We start from the raw sequence: 10,000 nt of genomic DNA, 5'->3' as shown, positions 1-10,000 counted from the left end.
ATATACTCACTGTTGTCTTGAAGATATATATAATTTGACTTGGTCTCCGGTTGATATCACGAACCTATCCATATATAATATATCAATACCTTTTCTTTTTAAACAAACGTCACATATATATACTTGTTATACTTTTAATACTTTGAATAATTCCTTAGTCCGTAGTTAGCAGTTCGTTGTTAGTAATTCAATTTTAATGGTTCATATTTAGATGTTTAATAAACCCCCAACGAAATAAATAAAACCCCCAACGTATATGTATTGGTCGAGATTAATCTTGACCCACGGTACCGGTGTTGTCAAATGACGTGTTGCGTACATAAAGTACCGGTGTTGTCAAATGACGTGTTGCGTACAAACATGGGATCTTATGATTAATTTTCTCGTGTTGTTTACGGGTGATCCTGAACCATATAAAATTGAATTATGAGTACATATATATAAAATATCATGTTATCTTAAAAAGATGTGATTTATTTTAATTTTCTCCAATTAATCCCGAAGTTAAACTAGTCTTGGATAGCCAATTTTGTTTCGGTCATAGTTTCTTCGTTACAACTCCGTTTTCGTTGATTCAACTTCCATCTCCTTGGATCGAGTCCCTATTTAAGACTATGAACTGTAAATACCTTAGTTTGTATTCAAAATCACACGGCATAGGTGAAACTTTAGTGAAACTTATGAAGTTAAACATTTTCCTTTATGTAGGCAACCTTAAATGATTATTTTTCTAAAAATACTTATACTTTGAATTAAATCATGAAATTTTTATGTGTTACCATATTCATAGTAAAAATCATTTTTCCAGAACATAAACCTTCAATTCAAAGTTTAAGATGGTTTTTAATTATCCAACCCAAAACAGCCCCCGGTTACACTCCGACGTCGTAAAAACAGTTTTTAAGGTGTTCTTTGAAAAACCAAGTTATACCTTGTTAAATTAGCATATATTTAAGTTATATTACAGGTCTTGAAGTATTTTAAAAGTTAAGTTAGAAGGATCTATTTAGTTTGCAAACAAGTTTGAAAACTTTCAAACTATGTTCTTGTTGTTAAAATTGTATACCACAAAATATGATAGCTATATATATATGAATCGAATAAGGTTATAAACATAGATTCTACCTCAAGTTCCTTGGACAAGGTTGCTGTAAAAGAGGAGTAAAAACCTAGAACCGAAAGGGTGATGGAATTGGATGAAAGATTGGAAGTAAGTTTGTGTTCTTGGAAGGATTTCTTGAAGTGTTTTTGTATGGTTTTCTTATGGTGTTTAAGTAAGGTTTTTGAAGCTAAATGATGGAGAAAATGCTTGGAGATGATCAAGTATGAAGTTAAGAGTATTTTGAGAGAGAAATGGAAGTGTAAGTATGAGAAAATGGGGTGAAGAAATGGTGTGCATGCATAAAAACGTTTTTAGGTTATAAAGGAAAAAAAAGATACCTAACTTTGTTTTCTTGCTAAATAATTCATGCTACTTGACAAATAGTTGGTTCCACATGTTTCTTAATCATTTAAGGCTGCTAAGGAGCAGATTTTTATTGGTATATACCAATAGTAAATACATCTAGAAGCTGCGTATGATACGAGTACATATACTCTAGATATACGTATAGAAATTTTGTGAAAAATGGAATGAGGATTCAAATATAGCTATCTTTTGTGAATACACTTATATGGTTTTATGTATTTAAGTTCTTAAAAGTGATTAAATTCATTACTTATACGATATATGTATAAACATTATAGGTCATAATTATTTAAGTCAAATAACGTTGCGTATGGTTATCGTTTTGAAAACTTAAGTTAGTAGTTTCAAAATATACTTATAACTTATTGTTATTAATACAAAATGAGATATTAAAACATTCTTAGATCATGTTAAATATGTATATATACATATATATACACAAACGTATAATTATCATATATTGTATAGTTCGTGATATCATCGGTCAAACTAGACGGTCAAACGTTGTGTAAATCTCTTTTCGAAAACATAAGTCTCAACAATTTGGATTTCTTATCATGTTGGTAAGGTTTAATTTATGTAAATATTAATTTTATAAGTATAGAACGATCGAAAAAGTGCGGGTCATTACAGTACCTACCCGTTAAATAAATTTCGTCCCGAAATTTTAAAATTGTACCTATTTTGCGTCATCGGGAAACAAGTGTGGATACTTTTGTTTCATTTGATCCTCTCGTTCCCAAGTAAACTCAGGACCTCTTCGAGCATTCCAACGAACCTTAACGATCGGTATGTTGCTCTGCTTGAGCCGTTTAACTTCACGATCCATGATTTCGATTGGTTCTTCGATGAATTGTAGTTTCTCGTCGACATGGATTTCTTCAAGAGGAATGGTGAGGTCTTCCTTTGCAAGACACTTCTTAAGGTTTGAGACGTGAAAAGTATTATGTACTCCGGCGAGTTGTTGCGGTAACTCGAGTCGATAAGCTACCGGTCCAATGCGTTCGATGATCTTGAACGGGCCTACATACCTTGGGTTTAGTTTACCCCTTTTTCCAAAACGTATTACACCTTTCCAAGGTGACACCTTTAACATAACCATGTCACCGATCTGAAACTCTAATGGTTTCCTTCGAACATCGGCGTAGCTCTTTTGGCGACTACGGGCTGTTTTCAATCTCTCCTTGATTTGTACTATCTTCTCAGTCGTTTCGTGTATGATCTCGGGACCAGTTAATTGTCGATCTCCTACTTCATTCCAACAAATAGGAGATCTACACTTCCTTCCGTACAATGCTTCGAATGGCGCAGCTTTACTGCTCGCATGATAACTATTATTATACGAGAATTCTGCTAATGGTAGATATTTATCCCATCCGTTTCCAAAATCGATCACACATGCCCTGAGCATGTCTTCAAGAGTCTGAATCGTTCTTTCACTCTGCCCGTCGGTTTGTGGATGATACGCGGTACTCATATCCAAACGAGTTCCTAGGGCCTCCTGTAGTGATTGCCAGAACTTTGATGTAAATCTACTATCACGATCGGATATAATGGAAATAGGTATTCCATGCCTTGAAACAACTTCCTTTATATACAATCGTAATAGTTTCTCCATTCTATCCGTTTCCTTTATAGGCAAGAAGTGTGCAGACTTGGTGAGACGATCAACAATCACCCAAATGGTGTCGTATCCCCAGGCAGTCTTTGGTAACTTCGTGATGAAATCCATGGTAATACCATCCCATTTCCATTCTGGGATTTCTGGTTGTTGAAGTAACCCTGACGGCTTCTGGTGTTCAGCTTTGACTTTAGAACAAGTTAAACATTCCCCAACATATGTTGCAACGTCTGTCTTTAAATTAGGCCACCAATAATGTGTCTTAAGATCTTGATACATCTTTCCGACTCCGGGATGTATCGAGTATCTTGTCTTATGTGCCTCGTTCAATATCAACTTCCTTAATCCACCCAACTTTGGTACCCAAATACGATTTGCAAAATATCGAATTCCATCTTCCCGCATAACGAGTTGCTTCTCATACTTCTTCATTATTTCATTTCCTATATTTTCTTTAGTAAGTGCTTCTCGTTGAACTTCTTTGATTTGTGAGTTGAGATTCATGCGAATTTTTATGTTCATCGCTCGTACTCGAATTGGTTCTCGTTCCTTTCTGCTTAGAGCGTCGGCCACCACGTTTGCTTTCCCGGGATGATAACGAATTTCACAATCATAGTCATTTATTAACTCAACCCACCTACGTTGCCTCATGTTCAGTTGTTTTTGATCGAAAATATGTTGAAGGCTTTTATGATCAGTAAACACAGTGCATTTAACCCCATACAAGTAGTGTCTCCATATCTTCAATGCAAACACAACTGCTCCCAATTCTAGATCATGCGTCGTATAATTCTGCTCGTGAATCTTTAATTGTCGGGATGCGTATGCAATAACTTTCTTCCGTTGCATAAGAACGCAACCAAAACCTTGTCGCGAAGCGTCACAATATATTTCAAAATCATCGTTCCCTTCTGGTAACGATAAAATAGGCGCCGTAGTCAACTTCTTTTTCAGTAATTGAAATGCACTCTCCTGCTCAGAAGTCCATTCATATTTCTTCCCTTTTTGCGTTAACGCTGTTAACGGCTTAGCTATTCGGGGAAAATCTTGAATAAACCTTCTATAATAACCGGCTAAACCCAAAAATTGGCGTATCTGCATTGGTGTCTTAGGAGTCTCCCATTTTTCAATGGCTTCAATTTTTGCTGGATCAACCTGAATTCCTTTGCTACTAACAACGTGGCCAAGAAATTGCACTTCTTTCAACCAGAAAGCACACTTAGAAAATTTAGCGTATAGCTGTTCTTTTCTCAACAACTCTAATATTAAACTTAAATGCTGCTCATGCTCTTGCTCACTCTTGGAATAGATAAGAATGTCATCAATGAAAACAATAACAAACTTATCTAAATATGGACTACAAACTCGATTCATGAGGTCCATGAATACAGCTGGCGCATTCGTCAATCCAAACGGCATGACCAAAAATTCGTAATGACCGTAACGTGTCCGAAAAGCAGTTTTCGGTATATCTTCTTCTTTGACGCGTAATTGATGATAGCCTGATCTTAGGTCAATTTTCGAATAAACACATGATCCTTGGAGTTGATCAAATAAGTCGTCAATTCTCGGTAGTGGATACCGATTTTTGATAGTTAACTTATTTAATTCACGATAATCTATACACATTCGGAAAGATCCATCTTTCTTCATGACGAATAAAATTGGAGCTCCCCACGGTGAAGTACTTGGTCGTATGAATCCACGATCCAGTAATTCTTTTAACTGACTCTGAAGTTCTTTTAACTCGGACGGTGCAAATCTATATGGAGCACGGGCAACTGGTGCAGCTCCTGGTACTAAATCTATTTGAAATTCTACAGATCTAAATGGAGGTAGTCCCGGCAACTCTTCCGGAAAAACTTCAGGAAAATCTCTTGCCACAGGCACGTCATTGATGCACTTCTCTTTTTCTTTCTTTTCAACTTTATTAACATGTGCTAGAATAGCATAACATCCCTTTTCTAAACACTTCTTGGCTTTCAAACAGCTAATGAGTTTTAGCTTTGAGTTACCCTTCTCTCCATAAATCATCACCGGCATTTTATCCTTACAAGGAATGCGAATTGCCTTCTTGGCACACACAACTTCAGCTCCTACTTTGGACATCCAGTCCATGCCGACTATTACATCAAAACTTCCTAATTCTACGGGTATTAAGTCAATTTTAAATGTTTCTCCGGCTAAATTTATTTTACAATCACGGCAAATTTTATCGGCTTTAATTAGTTTACCATTAGCTAACTCAATCATGTACTTAGCATCTAGAGGTAATGATGAACAATTCAATTTAGCGTAAAAATCTCTACTCACGTAACTTCTATCGGCACCAGTATCAAATATAATAGATGCGGATAAGTTATTAATGGTAAACGTACCCGTAACAAGCTTCGGGTCTTCACACGCCTCTCTAGCATTAATAACAAATGCTCTTCCACGTGCAGATCCATTATTCTTCTCTGGATTCGGACACTGGCTCTTATAGTGACCTTGTTTTCCACACCCATAACAAGTAATGGTAGCCAAAGCAGTTCTATTTGCATTGGTGGCAGGAGTCTTGGTACCATTTGTATTTGTAACGAGGGCCCTACAATCTTCAGCAAGATGACCCTTTCGATTACATTTGTTGCATACCACATTACAGTAGCCAGAGTGATGTTTGTGGCATCGGTTACATAAAGGATTTTGTCCTTTGTAACCAAAGCTTAAACCACTACCCGCACCTTGCGTGATTTCTTGTTTCTTAAAAGATTGTTGTTGGTTACCTCGATCATAATTTCCATTCCACTTTCTTTTGTTACCTGATACCTTCACATCAGTATTGGATACTTTCTTATCCATGATGACCTGATCCATTAGCTCATTTGCCATGGTTATAGCTTCATGAATTGTCTTAGGTTTCGATGCTGTAACATTTGCCTTGACCTTTTTGGGCAAACCATCTTTGTACATTTCAATCTTCCGTTCTTCGGTTGGGACCAATTCAGGACATAGCAAAACTAATTCCATGAATCGCTGATTGTAGTTGGTGATTTCAGTACCAACAACCTTCAGGCTTCGTAATTCATCTTCCAACTTCCTAACCTCGTTCCTTGGACAATACTCGTTGATTAACATTGTTTTGAATTCTTCCCAAGGAGTATCATAAGCTACATCTCCTCCTACAGCCTTCACATAATTTTTCCACCACGTGAGTGCACTATCTTGTAAAGTGCACGATGCATACTTGGTCATGTCCTTTTCAACACAACCACTTATTTTAAACACAGTCTCCATCTTTTCTATCCACCGGGTTAAACCGATCGGTCCTTCTGTTCCACTGAATGATGAGGGCTTGCAAGCTTGAAAAGTTTTGTAAGTGCACCCCACACGAGGATTTGGGTTAACTGCAGCACCTCTTGCAGCCTCGACCCATAACATTCTGTCGTTCACTCGCTGATTGATGAGTTCCTGGATTTCTTGTTCCGTCATTCGGTTCAATTGCGCCATATTCTTCTATAAGAATGAAAAGAAAATAATTATTCACATGGAATATTATAGATGTAGTGTATATTTACAGTACATTATAGCTTATTAATTATATGAACCAGGTATTATTATAAAAGCCTTTTCTTCTTATTAGCGTTTTATAATTATATCTAGGGTAGTACCTACCCGTTAATGTCCATACTTAATAGCTTAGTACAGAATCAATTACTACCATCTAAATAATACTTAACCATGGAAAATTATTGCATTTCACACTTAACTATTTTACATATGCTTATCTTACATCAAACATTAAGCAAACCACACAAATAATATTATACAAAACATTATATGATCCCATGGTTTAATAAGGCAACGCATCGTTTGGTCTATTTTCTAAGACGTTTAGGTTCAATGAATCGCCTAACGCTCATCCTAGCTGTCTGCCTATATTTTGGCTGTGGGACTGAAGAACTGGATGCCGGGATAGAACGAATAGGAATAGCGGGAATAGGGGTGGTAGTGTCTAGTGGAGTTGGTGCCACATCATCCTTATTAAACTCAAGATTTGAATTTTCTAATTCATTAGCCTTTCGTTTCTTTCCTAGTTCGAACTTGTCTTTCGTAATTTCCTGTATTTCTTCCTCGGGTTCACTTTCCTCCTCGGGTTCACTTTCCTCCTCGGGTTCACTTTCCTCCTTGGGTTCACTTTCCGGGTTCTTTATAGTTGGTTCATCTGGAATTTGTGAGTCTCCCCCAAAGATATTATTTTCGTCATCGGATAGGTTAATGACTGAAACACCATCTGAAGATTCTGATTCGGAGTCGCTGAATGTGATAATAAGTTTTGAGCCCGACATCTACAACAACTAACCCATTAGTACTACATAATATTTACATATAAATTTTAACCAACAATGATAAGCAATGGTTTTTAAAATCAGACCCGGTCAAAGTCCAGACTTACTAATGTATCCTAACGACTTCTCGGTTAGACACACTAATGCAAACCTGGTTCGCTAAGACCACCGCTCTGATACCACATGTCATAACCCGTCCTTAACCATAAGAACGTGTTAGATAACGTATGATTTCATTGCGAGGTATTGACCTCTATATGCGACATTTTTAAAAGAACAACTGCATTTATTTTACATTACAAACCATAACTCTTATGATAATACAAGCTTTAGACAATATAAAGATGATTATCGTTTAGCGATAATCTTAGACTTACAAACTTTACATGTGATGATAACAATACGATTTCTAGCATATTTTACATTACAAATCCTCCGATATGCAGTTTTATTTTTGACACAAATATGCATACTCAAGATCTTGTTTAAATTCAACATGTTGCAGCGGAAGCTTCTAATTATCACCTGAGAATGAACATGCTTAAAACGTCAACATAAAGTTGGTGAGATATAGGTTTAATGCCGGCAGCAATATATATATAGACCACAAGATTTCATATATAAACATTTTAATAAAAATATTCTAAGTGGTTGAGCACTTGGTAACCATACTTAACATTTAATCACGTCGCATATTCCCTTTATTATGAAATCTTACTACACCGTACCAAGTGTAGTCACGAAACGAAGTACTGTGCAACCGTTGAATACTGGTCGTCCAGTCCGGTTGGGGTTGTCAGGCCCGATAGATCTATCAACAGGATTCGCGTTTACAATACCGCTGTAAATAACAGTTACCAAGCTACAGGGAAGTATGCCAGTGGTACAACTCAACGTAGAATATATTTTTCAGTTACTTGTGTCCATAACGTAAAACATAAAATACATGTATTCTCATCCCGAAATACTTAGAGTTTAAAAATGGGACTATATACTCACTGTTGTCTTGAAGATATATATAATTTGACTTGGTCTTCGGTTGATATCACGAACCTATCCATATATAATATATCAATACCTTTTCTTTTTAAACAAACGTCACATATATATACTTGTTATACTTTTAATACTTTGAATAATTCCTTTGTCCGTAGTTAGCAGTTCGTTGTTAGTAATTCAATTTTAATGGTTCATATTTAGATGTTTAATAAACCCCCAACGAAATAAATAAAACCCCCAACGTATATGTATTGGTCGAGATTAATCTTGACCCACGGTACCGGTGTTGTCAAATGACGTGTTGCGTACATAAAGTACCGGTGTTGTCAAATGACGTGTTGCGTACAAACATGGGATCTTATGATTAATCTTCTCGTGTTGTTTACGGGTGATCCTGAACCATATAAAATTGAATTATGAGTACATATATATAAAATATCATGTTATCTTAAAAAGATGTGATTTATTTTAATTTTCTCCAATTAATCCCGAAGTTAAACTAGTCTTGGATAGCCAATTTTGTTTCGGTCATAGTTTCTTCGTTACAACTCCGTTTTCGTTGATTCAACTTGCCATCTCCTTGGATCGAGTCCCTCTTTAAGACTATGAACTGTAAATACCTTAGTTTGTATTCAAAATCACACGGCATAGGTGAAACTTTAGTGAAACTTATGAAGTTAAACATTTTCCTTTATGTAGGCAACCTTAAATGATTATTTTTCTAAAAATACTTATACTTTGAATTAAATCATGAAATTTTTATGTGTTACCATATTCATAGTAAAAATCATTTTTCCAGAACATAAACCTTCAATTCAAAGTTTAAGATGGTTTTTAATTATCCAACCCAAAACAGCCCCCGGTTACACTCCGACGTCGTAAAAACAGTTTTTAAGGTGTTCTTTGAAAAACCAAGTTATACCTTGTTAAATTAGCATATATTTAAGTTATATTACAGGTCTTGAAGTATTTTAAAAGTTAAGTTAGAAGGATCTATTTAGTTTGCAAACAAGTTTGAAAACTTTCAAACTATGTTCTTGTTGTTAAAATTGTATACCACAAAATATGATAGCTATATATATATATATGAATCGAATAAGGTTATAAACATAGATTCTACCTCAAGTTCCTTGGACAAGGTTGCTGTAAAAGAGGAGTAAAAACCTAGAACCAAAAGGGTGATGGAATTGGATGAAAGATTGGAAGTAAGTTTGTGTTCTTGGAAGGATTTCTTGAAGTGTTTTTGTATGGTTTTCTTATGGTGTTTAAGTAAGGTTTTTGAAGCTAAATGATGGAGAAAATGCTTGGAGATGATCAAGTATGAAGTTAAGAGTATTTTGAGAGAGAAATGGAAGTGTAAGTATGAGAAAATGGGGTGAAGAAATGGTGTGCATGCATAAAAACGTTTTTAGGTTATAAAGGAAAAAAAAGATACCTAACTTTGTTTTCTTGCTAAATAATTCATGCTACTTGACAAATGGTTGGTTTCACATGTTTCTTAATCATTTAAGGCTGCTAAGGAGCAGATTTTTATTGGTATATACCAATAGTAAATACATCTAGAAGCTGCGTATGATACGAGTA

This window comes from Rutidosis leptorrhynchoides, chromosome 11 (genome assembly GCF_046630445.1).
Source record: "Rutidosis leptorrhynchoides isolate AG116_Rl617_1_P2 chromosome 11, CSIRO_AGI_Rlap_v1, whole genome shotgun sequence".
NCBI lineage: Eukaryota > Viridiplantae > Streptophyta > Magnoliopsida > Asterales > Asteraceae > Rutidosis > Rutidosis leptorrhynchoides.
Note: the sequence above shows the minus strand (reverse complement) of the source record.